The sequence below is a fragment of the Glycine max genome, chromosome 3, assembly GCF_000004515.6.
Source record: "Glycine max cultivar Williams 82 chromosome 3, Glycine_max_v4.0, whole genome shotgun sequence".
Taxonomy (NCBI): Eukaryota; Viridiplantae; Streptophyta; class Magnoliopsida; order Fabales; family Fabaceae; genus Glycine; species Glycine max.
Window position 1 is genome coordinate 8,972,726 of NC_016090.4, and position 12,238 is coordinate 8,984,963.

The following is a 12,238-nucleotide window of genomic DNA, read 5'->3' on the forward strand; positions in this document are numbered from 1 at the left end:
ATATATACTACAATATATCTAACATAAAAATGTAAAATACAAAATAAAAAGGAATGATAATTTTAAGTAATAAAATCAAAATGAAATATTTTTCCGGTAGTAAAATGTTAGTGAAGCCTATAATTTTGTTATGCCTTCAAATGTGCAAAATGTGGACCACAAATCTAATTGTTAGCATGATTGAAATCCAAATGAAACCACTTTTGAGATTAGAATAATAAAATACTATTGGTTTATTGGTATGTTTGAGGTCATATTCAATGTAAGGTGGCACGTGTACTCATACTAATTGAACATACGAACCTAAAATATAAGTTTTTTATCTATTGGATAAAGTCGTTTAGACCACTCATACATATATTGCATAAGAAGATGAAGGGTAAGCTTTAATATCTCGTTATTGTGCAACCCTCTGTTTTTTCATTCCATAAGAAAATCAAGACAGTTGAAGATTACAAATTGGATTTAATCCTTTACTATTAGATTGACTACACCAACAATATTTGAAGTTAAATAGTAACAAATTACAAGTGTAAATAGTGTAATGAATTATTTCGAGCACATACACAATTTAATCTAAAACTAAGTAAGAAAAATGTTGATTTGAAACTGAAAAACTAATTTTTTAGAATACAATTCAGTTAAAAAAAATAGTTTAGCTCGATTCATAGAGCATTTTGATTCGAACTTTTACAACTTTTTTCAATTAAGTTTGGTTCGAACGAATTGTTTTCAGTTCGGCTTAATTCTCACACAATTCAATTCACTTTTTTTTTTCCGTCCCTATTCTAGCAGCATACATGAACATTTCAGGTGAACTTTATTTTACATAAACACCCCTATAGCATGTCAACAACCACTGTGCTTAGCCTATATATATCATACAATACAAGGTAAATTTAACGGGAAAGGTTTTCTTTCACCAGAACACTAGCGTAAAATATTTATTAATTTTATTAATGATTAAATTTTAATCATCAGGATCATTTTTTTCAAACATTTTTTTATTTATAAAATTTGAGCTTGAAATCTTACTTAAAGTTTAAGGAAATCGAATTTAACTCATTATCATTCATACTTATGACTTCTTGATATTTAATGGAAAAATTAAATATAAGATATCATCTCCCAGATTTATTTTTGAACTGTCATGGATAGATTTTCTTAAATGTAAAAAAGCAATTGAATATAATTAAAGATACATTATAGATTTTTGTAAGAAGCAAAATGAAATGCTATTAATATAGAGATGGAGTGGAGTACAAAGACAATATATTATAACTCATTCATTGCATAGATTTATTTAAATATAAAAAAATATAGTTTGGATACATTGTATTTATCTTTCTATTTTTTGGCTATATTTTGTCTTTTTCACTCTATTTTTCTTGCACTAAACAAATGATAAGGGTTAGTTGCAACTGTATTCATTTACAAGCGTAAGGTGATGGGGTAAGAGAGGAGGGTGGACAATAAGTTCGATCTTTCTTTTCTCATACCACCATATAATTAATTATGTTGAGAATACCATAGTTAGAGAGAGAACTGTCCGAAAATTTGAGTAAAAGTAAAAAAATTGATAGAAAATTAAGAAAATATTTACACCAAGAAAAAAAAATAAAGACATTTTCATTGTAAATGTCATCACTATGTGAGAAAATTGAGAGAATGCAACAAATTAGCAATATGTTGTCTGAACAAACTAAGAAACAAATCCATAAAGCTAAACTATACAGCTCTATGATTTACCATTTACTCTATCCAGATTTATTACTATGATAACTATTAGACATTCACTATACAAGGTAGTTTGTTACTAAGGTCATAAAAAAATGATCAAATGTGTAGTTGTGTGTGCAGACAAGTTTTTACCTAAGCAGAGGAATGCACATATACAAACGGTATACGGGTCCGTTTGGATGTAGCCCAAACGATCTTTTTTCCATCTTATCTAGAAAAAAATCTTTTACCATCTTATCTACTAGAAAAAGATCTTTTATTTTTTTTAAGAGTGTTTGGTTATTAATTTTTTTTAGCTTTTATAAAAGTAAAAACTTTCAGTAGATCTTTTTTGAAGCTCAGATTTCCAGTTTGTGAAATTTTCTTTTCGGGAATCTGTTCCCTAAATAATGCTTGGACAATTATGTCCTCAAAAAATTTCAAAATGACAAAGCATGTCCTCAAAATTTCTCTCTCTTGTTCCTCAAAATTTCTCTCTCGTGCTTCCAATCACTTCATCATTCTTTCCGATCATCCTTCGTCATCTCTTCTTCTTCCTTTGTTAGCATCACAGGTTAACCAATTCTTCATTAATTTCTTTTTCTTCTCATTAAATTTTGAATTGTTATGGATTAGGATTATGCTTTTGTTTGTTTCATTAAGCTTGTGAGATGTCTCTCAATCAAGTTCTTGTGAAAAGAAAGAAAGCAGAATGGTGTGATAAAAATACTGAGATTGTGACACCCTCTAAACTAAATGTGACACCCTCTGTCCTTACAATTATAACTAACTAACTAAATAAATCATACAAAATTTATTTAAAAGTTTATAAACACAAAAAAGAAAAGAAGAAAAAAAACATAAAAAAATAATTAATAATTTTTCTTTAAACATATTTAATTTAAATCAATTCAAAAGGAGAAAAGGTTCACATCCACTTAGTGAAAACATAATAGAATTTTTTTTTTGAATAAAAGATAAAATTATCCCGGCTCAAAACAAGGTCGTCCACTATAAATAAATAATAATTAAAAAAACTGAAATAGAAAAGTATAATGCAATTATATCATTCAGTAAATCATAATATGCGAAAATCATAATATGTGAAGTAAAATCCTATGCCCCAATGTCACACTTATTAGAGCATATCCCTATCACAGACTAAGTCTCTCCATCTCTAACATGTGACTCATCATATGAAGGCTCACCTGAAACAAATTTTTGAAGCTCAGTTTTTGAAGCTCAGATTTCCAGTTTGTGAAATTTTCTTTTCGGGAATCTGTTCCCTAAATAATGCTTGGACAATTATGTCCTCAAAAAATTTCAAAATGACAAAGCATGTCCTCAAAATTTCTCTCTCTTGTTCCTCAAAATTTCTCTCTCGTGCTTCCAATCACTTCATCATTCTTTCCGATCATCCTTCGTCATCTCTTCTTCTTCCTTTGTTAGCATCACAGGTTAACCAATTCTTCATTAATTTCTTTTTCTTCTCATTAAATTTTGAATTGTTATGGATTAGGATTATGCTTTTGTTTGTTTCATTAAGCTTGTGAGATGTCTCTCAATCAAGTTCTTGTGAAAAGAAAGAAAGCAGAATGGTGTGATAAAAATACTGAGATTGTGACACCCTCTAAACTAAATGTGACACCCTCTGTCCTTACAATTATAACTAACTAACTAAATAAATCATACAAAATTTATTTAAAAGTTTATAAACACAAAAAAGAAAAGAAGAAAAAAAACATAAAAAAATAATTAATAATTTTTCTTTAAACATATTTAATTTAAATCAATTCAAAAGGAGAAAAGGTTCACATCCACTTAGTGAAAACATAATAGAATTTTTTTTTTGAATAAAAGATAAAATTATCCCGGCTCAAAACAAGGTCGTCCACTATAAATAAATAATAATTAAAAAAACTGAAATAGAAAAGTATAATGCAATTATATCATTCAGTAAATCATAATATGCGAAAATCATAATATGTGAAGTAAAATCCTATGCCCCAATGTCACACTTATTAGAGCATATCCCTATCACAGACTAAGTCTCTCCATCTCTAACATGTGACTCATCATATGAAGGCTCACCTGAAACAAAAGTGGTAATCAGCCCAAACACAAACACAAACCGGGAGTAAGTTATCACATTCGTATGTAATAAAACATTAGAGCGTGTGAAACATATAATACTTAAAGCTGAATTTATATAAATAACATTACCGCACAACATCGCACACATTATTCACACCCATTCAAGTTCACCCACTCCATAAAATAACTTCAACCACAACTGTTAACTCAATGAAATTCAAATGCAAGTGTTATGCAACAATTATACTAAGACTCAAGCCTATATGCAATGTGGTACCATGTCAGTGAAAAATAACACTGGGGCGCTTAGGAGTACATGACAAGACACACCACACAATGGGTATACTCGGTCACTCTCACTAAGTAACATCATAAGGTGATCAGTCAGGGTTACTCTGTTTTGCGAGAATGCCCCAACCACATGGGATCAACATGGGCTTAAGGGAGCACTCAAACCGAGTATCTTTACTCCCAAGGCCTAGACTCCGAAGAATCCGTTTGGGCCTCACCTTCCTGATTCTGGTCCAACCCCTAAAATATTTTTTTTTTTGCACGCAGACACTGTTTATGAGTTATATAATACCCACGACCTCACTCCTATATTTCAAACATATTTAACAAATTGCATTACAGTTTAACCCTTTAGGATCCTAACTAGGAATCCTACAATTTCCTTTAACACTGCGTATAAAAGTTCTCTCAAGGTAGACACTGGTCGGGTTATTATATAACTCATAACTCACAAGACAAGTAATATCACTACAAATATCAATCACACACTCATTCACAACCATATTTCATGTCTACAGTTTAACATTTCACACTTTAACTAATTACAAAATATACTCAACAATTAAATAACAATGTATCATAATACTAATAACATACAATATTTAACTTCAAGACTTATAAACAAATAACTGTAAAAATACACGTGAAACATATATATATATATATAACATATAAAATGTATTAAGTATATAATAATATAAAATAATCACAATAATATCAAACATATCATTAAGTAAATACAAATTATATATAACTATAAAATATATACTCATATTGATTTATATAAACAACATGTATACCTATATTCTAAACATATTTCAACTAAGTTACTAAGATCAAGAAAATGCCTAATTACGATGTGAATACAGCTTTAGTTAATTTCTTTAAATGATTTTAGCCAATTCAATTATCCAACAATCCCTACACATATGAATTTCATGATGAGAAATCACCCAGGTAAAAAAAATATAAAGTTTGTGAAATAAGAGTATCAATATATATGTACACGTATACACTGTGGTGTGAAAAAAAATAAAAATAAAAATGAACAAGATTGAAAGGCCAAGATCTGGTATAAACAAAATCACCATCACACAATTTTTATGCAAATTATAAAGAATTCTAATTCCTAAGGTACACACCAAACACAGAAACACATCAATTCTACAACAAAGTCACATCAGAATACCAATTAGTTCATCAAACACACTCAATCCGCGATTAAACATGAAAACATAATTAAACTTCATAAACACCCAAAAATAACCCAAAAATTGATCCTCTAAGGATCCCTACACATGTTCATTCTAATCCCCAAGCGTGAGTAACTCATCCCTTACCTCGATGTAGTCGCTTAAATGTTATCCGTTAGCAATTGTGGCGTCTCTGGTGCTCTCTAGAGCTCCTCCTCTGGTTGCTCAGTTAGGGTTCTTGTGAGTCAGAAAAGAAGAAAGAAACAGAATGTGTTTTCTAAAAGCTGCTCTAGGTTTACATTTGGTTTATATAGTGAGAATTTATGACCAAATTATTTGTTTACTTCTTTATTTATTTATTAATTTATTAATTTCTTATTTATTTATTAAAAGTTGGCTGTTACAATTCCTCCCCCCTTAAAAAAAAGTTTCGCCCTCGAAACTTACCGGTATCGAATAAGGTAGGATATGCATCATGCATCTGACCCTCTAGTTCCCATGTTGTATCCTTGCCCGAAGCACTTCCCTATACTACTTTGACCAAGGGAATCTCTTTCCCCCTTAGCTGCTTAACCATACGATCATCGATCCTTAATGGTTGTGTTTCATATGTCAAGTTCTCTTTCAGTTGGACATTGTCCAATTCAATCACGTGCGACGGATCATGGAAATATTTTCTGAGCTGAGAGATATGGAAGACACTATGGAGATTTGAGAGAGATGGTGGCAAAGCCACCTGATACGCAACTGGTCCGACACGCTTTAGGATTTCAAAGGGACCAATGAATCTAGGTGTGAGCTTACGGGACTTCAACGCCCTACCAACCCCAGTCCACGGAGTGACTCTCAGAAATACATGATCACCTATAGCAAATTCAAGATCCTTTCTTCTCTGATCATAGTAGCTCTTCTGCCTACTTTGGGCTGCTCTCATCCTTTCTTGGATCAACTTGACCTTTTCAATGGTCTGCTGAACTACCTCAGGTCCTAAGGCAATGCTCTCACTGGAATCTACCCAACATAGAGGTGTCTTACATCTTCTACCATACAATGCCTCGTAAGGTGCCATACCTATACTGGAGTGAAAACTATTGTTGTATGTAAACTCTATCAAGGGTAAGAAACTATTCCAACTACCCCTCTACTCTAACACACAGGCTCTCAAGCGTTCTTCTAAGGATTGGATGGTGCGCTCGGTTTGACCGTCAGTCTGTGGGTGGTAAGCAGAACTCAACCTAAGCTTGGTCCCCAAGGCTTTATGAAGACTCTCCCAAAATCTAGAGGTAAATCTAGGATCTCTATCAGAGACTATGCTAGAAGGAACACCATGTAGTCTAATTATCTCACTGACATACAAGCTAGTCAACCTCTCTAAAGAATATCTGATGTTAATTGGGATGAAGTGAGCAGATTTGGTCAACCTATCTACAATAACCCAAATGGAATCTAAACCTTTGGGGGTCTTAGGTAACCCCACCACGAAATCCATGGAGATGCTATCCCACTTCCACTCAGGTATCTCTAAAGGTTGCAACTTCCCTGAAGGCTTCTGGTGTTCTATCTTAGCTTTCTGACACACTAGGCATGCAAGGACAAACTCATTAACTTCTTTCTTCATACCCGGCCACCAAAACATCTGCCTAAGGTCCTGGTACATCTTAGTCGCTCTTGGGTGGATACTCAGACTACTTCTATGGCCCTCTTCCAAGATCGTTCTCCTAAGCTTGGGTACACTAGGAACACACACCCTATCTTGAAACCTCAAAACTCCATCAGTTCCCACTCTAAAACTACTCTCTCTCCCTGCGACTATGGACTCTAACTGGGCTGACAAGAATGGGTCAGACTTCTGACCCTCTCGGATCTCGCTCAAGAGTTCGTTGGTGACTCTCGACATACCCAACTTAATGCTACTAGAGGTGATCTCACATGCCAAACTCATGTCTCTAAACTTCTCTAAGAGGTTCAACTCTCTAACCATCAAAGCAAACATTTGAAGGGATTTCCTACTTAAGGCATCAGCTACTACATTGGCTTTACCTGGGCGATAGCTAAGCTCAAAATCGTAATCCTTAAGGAACTCTAACCATCTCCTCTGCCTCATGTTAAGCTCTTTTTGATCAAACAAATATCTAAGGATCTTATGGTCACTAAACACCCCAAATTTAGATCTATAAAGGTAATGCCTCCAAAGCTTAAGAGCAAAAACTACGGCTGCTAACTCAAGATCATGTGTGGGATAATTCCTTTCATGTATCTTAAGCTGTCGAGAAGCATAGGCCACTACATGTCCCCGTTGCATAAGCACTCCACCCAAACCCATCTTGGACGCATCATAGTACACCACAAAAGGTTCACTCAGGTCAGGTAACACTAAAACTGGTGCAGTGGTCAACCTTTCTTTAAGGGTACGGAAACTACTCTCACACTGGGCATCCCACACAAAAACTTGACCCTTACGAGTAAGCTTAGTCAAAGGTAAGGCTAGCTTAGAAAAACCCTCTATGAATCTATGGTAGTATCCTGCTAAGCCAAGAAAGCTCCTAATCTCAAACACTGACTTAGGACTCTCCCAACTCATCACTGCCTCTACCTTGGAAGGATCTATTGCTATCCCTCCCTTAGATATAACATGCCCTAAGAAGCTCACCTCCTCTAGCCAAAAATCACACTTGGACAACTTAGCATACAGTCTATTGTCTTTGAGGGTTTGCAACACAACTCTCAGATGCTCCTCATGTTCCTCTCTAGTCTTAGAATACACCAAGATATCATCTATGAATACCACTACAAAACTATCTAGGTAGGGGTGAAAGATCCTATTCATATAATCCATGAACACACCAGGGGCGTTGGTCACACCAAAAGCATACCAAGTACTCATAATGACCGTAACGGGTCCTAAAGGCAGTCTTCGGAACATCTTCAGGCTTCACTATAATCTGGTGGTAACCTGACCTAAGATCTATCTTACTGAACACACAAGCCCATACTAATTGGTCCATCAGGTCATCTATCCTAGGCAAAGGGTACCTATTCTTAATCGTTACCTTATTCAACTGACGATAATCTACACATAGCCTCATAGTCCCATCCTTCTTTTTAACTAACAACACTGGTGCTCCCCAGGGTGACACACTAGGCCTCACAAACTGTTTCTCTAAGAGTTCCTTTAACTGTTTCTTAAGCTCACTCAACTCCACAGGGGACATCCTATAAGGTGCTATGGATATGGGTCCAGTACCGGGCACTAGGTCTATAGAGAACTCGACCTCTCTCTCTGGTGGTAATCCTGACACCTCCTCAAACACCTCTGGAAACTCTCTCACCAATGGTATATCACTCACAGGGTTTGTAGTCTCGACACTCATACTAGCTAAGATCATGTATACCCGTGCATCCTCCCTCAAAGATGCCTCAACTTGGTTAGTAGACAAAAACATATCACTTTCACTCACACCAGACTCAGGAAAGACAACAGATTTCTCAAAACAATTTAATAAGACATGATTGGAAGATAACCAGTCCATACCAAGAATAACATCAATCTGACTCAAAGGTAAAACAACTAAATCAATCTGAAACTGTCTATCAGAAATTAAGACAGGACATTGCAAGCACACATCAGAAGTTAAAACAGACCCACTAGCAGGTGTATTCACAATCAAGTCAAATTTCAAGGAAGACACGGGCAAGGCAAGTTTTTCAACACAGACACGAGAAATAAATGAATGGGTCGCACCTGAATCATACAATACAACCAAGGGAACTTGACTTATGAAACACATACCTTGGATGAGTTCATTAGACTGTGTGGCATCAACACCACTAAGAGCAAACACTCTCCATGTGGTCCTTGGTAGTCCACTCTGGTTATTCTAACTTCCACTCCTCTTCTCCCTCCTTGGATATGGGCAACTGGTACTGAGGTGGCCTTTACCTTGGCAATTAAAGCAAGTCACCTCTCTATCTGTGCACTCACGAGCAATATGCCCAAGCCGACCACACTTCCCACACCTGAGTGGTGTAGTAACAATAGCATGAGCACCACTACCTCTACCCGCAGGCTGAGACACCCTGTTAATTGGCTGAGAACTCCCACCAACTGGTTGAAGTCCTCCACTGGTCCTTTGTCCTCCAGAATGGTTTCCATATTTCCCGGGAGGGGCAGAATATGGCTTAGCACGATTGTGAGTCACGTGCTTCTTCTCTTTCCCATGACTAGCATTGGCATTCCTGTAAAAAGCAGCCTTTTCCCGCTGATCTTCATCAAAGATTCTACACATGTTGGTCAACTGTGCAAAGTTGTGAATACTGTGATAATTTACCATCATCTTTACTTCTGGTCGAAGGCCATTGACAAATTTCACACATTTGGACTTCTCCCTAGCTTCCCCCTGATAATGAGGAAAATACCTTACAAGGTTCTCAAACCTCGCCGCATACTCTGCCACCGTCATACTTTCCTGTTTTAGCTCGAGAAACTCCATCTCCTTCCTATTCTTCACATCTTCTGGAAAATACTTCTCCAGAAAAGTTTGTCTGAAAGTCTCCCATTGGACAACAACACCACCTGCTCCCTCTAGACGTGGGCGAGTGTTCTCCCACCAGTACTCCGCCTCATCTGCTAGCATGTGAGTAGAAAACATCACCTTCTGATGGTCCTGACACTCCATCACCCGGAAGATCTTCTCAAAATCCCTCAACCAAGCCTCAGCACCCTCAGGATCATAACCCCTTTTGAAAGTAGGTGGGTTGTTCCTGTGAAAGCGATCTAACCCATGGTACATAGTTACTCCTCCACCGCCTCCCTGATTGGCCATAACTTGCGCCAAGTTGTTCAAGGCCTCGGTAAGAAGTCGTTCTCGCTCATTTCTCGTAGCCGTTACTTCCTATATCACACAAGAAACAAAACTTTGAAAAAAAAATACCAACACAATAAAGTACACCTCTAATCAAACAAAACAAACACAACGCAATCAGAGTACACAAGGAAACACAGAAAGCTCATAACACACATAGCTGAAAGGTCCGACCTGCTCTAATACCACTAAATGTGACACCCTCTACCCTTACAATTATAACTAACTAACTAACTAAATAAATCATACAAAATTTATTTAAAAGTTTATAAACACATAAAAGAAAAGAAAAAAAAAACATAAAAAAAATTAATAATTTTTCTTTAAACATATTTAATTTAAATCAATTCAAAAGGAGAAAAGGTTCACATCCACTGAGTGAAAACATAATAGAATTTTTTTTTGAATAAAAGATAAAATTATCCCGGCTCAAAACAAGGTCGTCTACTCTAAATAAATAATAATTAAAAAAACTAAAATAGAAAAGTATAATGCAATTATATCATTCAGTAAATCATAATATTTGAAAATCATAATATGTGAAGTAAAATCCTATGCCCCAATGTCACACTTATCAGAGCATATCCCTATCACAGACTAAGTCTCTCTATCTCTAACATGTGACTCACCATATGAAGGCTCACCTGAAACAAAGTGACAATCAGCCCAAACACAAACACACACCGGGAGTAAGTTATCACATTCGTATATAATAAAACATTAGAGCGTGTGAAACATATAATTCTTAAAGCTGAATTTATATAAATAACATTACCGCACAACATCGCACACATTATTCACACCCATTCAAGTTCACCCACTCCATAAAATAACTTCAACCACAATTGTTAACTCAATGAAATTCAAATACAAGCGTTATGCAACAATTATACTAAGACTCAAGCCTATATGCAATGTGGTACCATGTCAGTGAAAAATAACACCGGGACACTTAGGAGTACATGACAAGACACACCACACAATGGGTATACTCGGTCACTCTCACTTAGTAACATCATAAGGTGACCAGTCAGGGTTACTCTGTTTTGTGAGAATGCCCCAACCACATGGGATCAACATAGGCTTAAAGGAGCACTCAAACCGAGTATCTTTACTCCCAAGGCCTAGACTCCGAAGAATCCATTTGGGCCTCACCTTCCTGATTCAGGTCCAACCCCTAAAATATTTTTTTTTTGCACGCAGACACTGTTTATGAGTTATATAATACCCACGACCTCACTCCTATATTTCAAACATATTTAACAAATTGTGCTACAGTTTAACCCTTTAGGATCCTAACTAGGAATCCTACAATTTCCTTTAAACACTGCGCATAAAAGTTCTCTCAAGGTAAACACTGGTCGAGTTATTATATAACTCATAACTCACAAGACAAGTAATATCACTACAAATATCAATCACACACTCATTCACAACCATATTTCATGTCTACAGTTTAACATTTCACACTTTAACTAATTACAAAATATACTCAACAATTAAATAACAATGTATCATAATACTAATAACATACAATATTTAACTTCAAGACTTATAAACAAATAACTGTAAAAATACACGTGAAACATATATATATATATATATATATATATATATTAATTTATACGTAGTTAACGTAAATATATTAAAATATAAACTTATTAATCTATGTATATATAATAACTTAAGCGGTACATTAACTTTTCAGCGTAAATGTACATGCATATAAATATAATATAACAAATATTAACGTAAACGTACATATTATATATATATATATATATATATATATATATATATAACATATAAAATGTATTATAAAATAATCACAATAATATCAAACATATCATTAAGTAAATACAAATTATATATAACAATAAAATATATACTCATATTGATTTATATAAACAACATGTATGCCTATATTCTAAACATATTTCAACTAAGTTACTAACATCAAGAAAATGCCTAATTACAATGTGAATACAGCTTTAGTTAATTTCTTTAAATGATTTTAGCCAATTCAATTATCCAACAATCCCTACACATATGAATTTCATGACAAGAAATCACCCAGGT